This window comes from Nematolebias whitei, chromosome 17 (assembly GCF_014905685.2).
Source record: "Nematolebias whitei isolate Nwh7 chromosome 17, NemWhi1, whole genome shotgun sequence".
NCBI lineage: Eukaryota > Metazoa > Chordata > Actinopteri > Cyprinodontiformes > Rivulidae > Nematolebias > Nematolebias whitei.
Genome location: NC_056514.1, coordinates 1,961,010 through 1,965,768, shown reverse-complemented (window position 1 = coordinate 1,965,768; position 4,759 = coordinate 1,961,010). Strand labels below are relative to the sequence as shown.

Here is a 4,759-nt window from a genome sequence, read left to right as displayed (position 1 = left end):
AAATGACATCTACACTTCCAGCAGGAAGGAATCACAAGGTCTTTGCCAATAACTACTTTACATCAGTTCCCCTGGTCCAACACCTAAAAGAGAGAGGAATCCATTACATTGGCACAATCCGCATGAACAGGATGAAAGATTAGATCATGAGGGATGAAAAAGAATTAAAGAAGAGTGGAAGAGGGTCAGTGGACTTCAGAGTGAACCAGGACAACAACATAATTGTGAGATGGTATGACAACAAAGCAGTGAACCCGATTTCCTCATTTGTTGGCATTGAACCAGTGGGAAATGTGAAACGTTGGGATCGCAAATCCAAAACTCATATAATGGTTCCCAGACCAGCCATTGTTGAAACATATAACAAGTTCATGGGAGGTGTTGATCTCCTTGATATGCTTTCTGCACTTTACAAGTTCAGCTTCAGATCCCGAAGATGGTACATGTACATCTGGTGGCACACTGTTACAGTAGCCATCATCAATGCATGGAACCTCTACAGAAGAGATCAGCTGAAGCAACAACCCCCCCAAAAAAAACCATGGCTCTGCGAAGGTTTCAGGCTTCGGTTGGCACTTCTCTCACAAGTGCAGGAAAGGTCAAAATCAAGTGTGGTAGACCACTTTCCTCTCCAGAAGCGACTCCAACAACCCTGTAAAAGACCAAGCTGCAGCGTGCTTCTTGATGTGAGAAACGATGGCATTGATCATTTTCCAACATGGGAAACCCGACAAAGATGCAAGCACTGCACTGGCAATCACTTTTCACACGTCTACTGTAAAAAGTGTAAGGTACTTCTTTGCCTGAACAAGGACAGAAACTGTTTTGGTGCCTACCACGTTGTGAAATAAATGGCTGTAAAAAGTTGTATGTGAAAAAAAAAAAAAATAACAGAAACCTTGTCTGAAGTGTTCAATACTTTTTAAATGTTGTGGGCAAAAATAGTTCTTGTATTTACAACTCACATTGTTGTGAGCAAAAATTTTAGGAAAAGCCTGCCGTATCAAATGTGATACAAACATAATATCATAAACAAAATGATACAGCAATAATTTTTTTGGACCATGTTTCAAGGCTTAATAAAAATCTAAATTCTAAAAAATTTGAATTTTCTGACTATTTTTTGATGGGTTAGGCTCACATCCGAACATTAAACGGAGCGGAGACAACTTGAGGGGCTGTTCCCACTAACCTAACACCCCCCCCCCCCCAGCGAAGTCAAGATTTTATTTTAAAGCAGTCAGTCAAGACTGGTACTTATTTGAATCAAAGTTCAAAAAAAAATTCTGTCTACAAGTAAAGGAGTAAAGGAGTAAAGGAGGCCATCTTTGTGAAAAGAAACCGTCCATCATTAAACAGGGGTGGAGCCTCCGGGTTCACCTGTCCCCCTCTTACAATGCTGTGATTGCTAGTATCACTCAGCCCTCTGTGAACAGTAAACAGCCATCAGGTGCTAATGATCCATTGTTAGGCTGATGGTCCTTCTTGAGAATGTGATCAGCTGGTTCTGGTTGTCAGCAGCAAACTGGTTGATCCACTCTAAGAAGGTGTTATTTAAGAGACTGAGCTGAATACAGCACCTCAGACTGAGGAAGTCTCTCAGATGAGAGACGAAACATTTCTACATTTTTTTGTTTTGCTTTGTTTTGTTTTTTGAATGTCCAGAGGACCAGATTTAACTTTTCTAGATTTTTTTACCTGGATTATAGAGTATGCATCAGGATACTTTCTGTCTATGGTAAATGTGTTTAAATACTAGTATCTCAATTAAGCTCATCTCACGCATGAAACTGAGCAGGAAAGATGGAGGGGGGCAGTTCCCCCTTACTCCCTTAAGATTCTCAGTCATCCAGGACATGATGAATTCAAAAAGCGTTCAATACAAAAAACAAATGGACTTTATTTGTAACAGAAGACGTTTCGCTCCTCATCCGAGGAGCTTTCTCAATTCAAAGAGTCAAGATCAGGAGGTTGTTGCCAACACTAATTTTCAGGACCAGTGGGTTAGAAATTTGTCTAACAGGACATTGACACAACCTGAGAAAGATGTGCTGGCAAAAGGACTAAACTTTGCCATCTCCCCTCAAGAAATACCTGTTGTGGAACTAATCACGGCCACTGAATCCACGATTAGGAAAAACTTGACGGAAGGAGAGGCAGAACAGCTCAGAATAGAAATATCAGCAACCCTCTCCAGTGCCAAACCACCTCCTTCAAACCTCACACCACAGGAAAGGAAAGCTGTAACATCACTCAGCCAGGACCAAAACATCACCATTTTACCAGCTGATAAAGGAAGATGCACAGTAGTCCTCAACACTTCTGATTACCGGGAAAAAATAACTACACTACTGAGCGACCGCAACACCTACGAGACCCTGAAGAGGGACCCAACCAGTGCCTACAAAAAGAAAGTCACAGATTACCTGCAAAAACTTGAAAAGGAGAAAACAATCAATTGATCGTTGTATTATAGATTGTACCCAGGGGAAGCCACTCCCTGTCTTTATGGACTTCCAAAAATACATAAAGAAGGAACACCACTCAGACCCATCGTCAGCAGCATGAACTCAGTGACATACAATATTGCTAAACATCTGGCTGGTATTTTAGCTCCTCTTGTTGGAAACACACCTCATCACATAAAGAACTCCATTGATTTTGCTAACAAAGTTCAACACTTGAAACTAACCCCAGGAGAAACCCTTGTATCGTATGATGTGACTTCTCTTTTCACATGCATACCCATCTCTGAAGCAGTAGAAACCGTCAGAAAACATCTTCTACAAGACAAGGACTTAATCAACAGGACCAACTTCACCCCGGACCAGATCTGCACCCTGTTGGATCTCTGCCTCTCCACCACTTATTTCAAGTTCAAAGACAGTTTTTACAGACAGAAGCACGGCTGTACCATGGGATCTCCAGTGTCACCCATTGTTGCCAATCTCTACATGGAGGAAGTGGAACAGAGAGCCCTACACTCCTATGAGGGAACAACACCAAGCCATTGGTTCAGATATGTGGATGACACCTGGGTCAAAATCCAAGCCAAGGAAATAGAAGCGTTCACCAGACACATTAACTCAGTCGATAACAACATCAAGTTCACCAGAGAGGATGCAAACGACAACAAGCTGCCTTTTTTGGACTGTTAGGTTCAGATGGAGAGAGAGGACAGCCTCAACATTGAAGTGTACAGGAAACCAACCCACACAGACCAGTATCTTCTGTTTGACTCCCACCATCCACTGGAACACAAACTCTCTGTCATCAGAACTCTACAACATCGGGCCGAATGCGTCCCCACGAAGACAGAAGGTAAGGAAAAGGAACAGAAACACATTCAAGAAGCTCTTCAAACATGTGGATATCCTAACTGGGCTTTTGTCAAGTCAGCGAGGAAATCTACAAAACACACCAATAAACAGAAAAAGGAGAACAACAGACGTAAAAACATTGTCATCCCTTATATTGCTGGAGTATCAGAGAAATTCAGAAGGATCTTCAACAAACACAAGATCCCAGTACATTTCAAACCCAGCAGGACTCTCAGACAGAGGCTGGTCCACCCTAAGGACAAGACACCTATACACAAACAGAGTGGTGTAGTGTATGTGGTCCAGTGCAGCGAGGACTGTACAGACCTCTACATTGGAGAAACTAAACAGCCTCTTCACAGACGCATGACTCAACACAGGAGAGCCACCTCCTCTGGACAAGATTCAGCTGTTCACCTCCACCTCACAGATAAGGGACACTCTTTTGAGGACCAAAATGTGCACATTTTGGACCGAGAACACAGATGGTTTGAGAGGGGGGTGAAGGAAGCAATTTATGTAAAAAGAGAAAAGCTGAAATCAGCAACAAACTCAAAGCTACGCTCGGCAGAATGCAGATCTTAAAGTCATCTACCTGGAAGCTGCAGCAGAGGCGTTCCAGCGGGCAGAAGAGGAAGCGCTGCTCCCGGCTTAAGAGGAGAGGATGCCGGGCGGGGGTTATGGTGAGGCTACGAGCTAACGCTAAAGCCGGTAAACTCCCCATGCCGTCTCTCTTTCTGTCGAATGTCCGCTCGTTGGACAACAAGGTGGATTTACTTCGTCTGAGAGCGGGCGCCTCAGAAGAGATGAAGAAGTGTGCGGTGCTTTGACTCACGGAAACGTGGATTACAAGTGAAACGCCGGACTCAGTCTTCCAGCTGGATGACAGACTTTTTTTTCGAGCGGACCGCTGCAGCGAGCTAACGGGGAAATCACGGGGGGGCGGAGTGTGCATTTACGTGAGTAAAAGTTGGTCCACGAACTGTACTGTTGTAAACAGCTCATGCTCGAAGGCTTTGGAGCAAATAACAGTGAAATGTCGGCCACATTATCTACCCCGAGAGTTCACAGTGACTTTTATCACAGTTGTTTACATTCCTCCGGACGCTAATGCTAATGAATCACTACAGGAGCTTCATGATATCATCAGCTCGCTGCAGAACAAACACCCCGAGGCTCTTTACGTTGTAGCCGGAGACTTTAACCACGTGAATCTAAAGGACTGTCTCCCAAGCTTTAATCAGCATGTGACGATTCCGACACGTGGAGACCGCACGCTGGACCGTGTTTACACGAACGTAAAAGATGCAAACAAAGCTGAACCCCGCCCCCACCTAGGACTGTCAGACCACATCTCAATCTTCCTGGCTCCTGCTTACATGCCCCCGCTGAGACGCTCCAGACCGGTGCAAAAGAAAGTTAAATGTTGGAGCCAGGAC

At 44.2% G+C, this 4,759-nt stretch overlaps 1 protein-coding gene across 1 annotated transcript in view; it reads left to right on the top strand.

Moving 5' to 3' along the window:
- Positions 1–4,759, top strand: part of LOC119424076 (C-Jun-amino-terminal kinase-interacting protein 4) — a 128,745-nt gene that overhangs the window by 99,279 nt on the left and 24,707 nt on the right. The window lies entirely within an intron of this gene.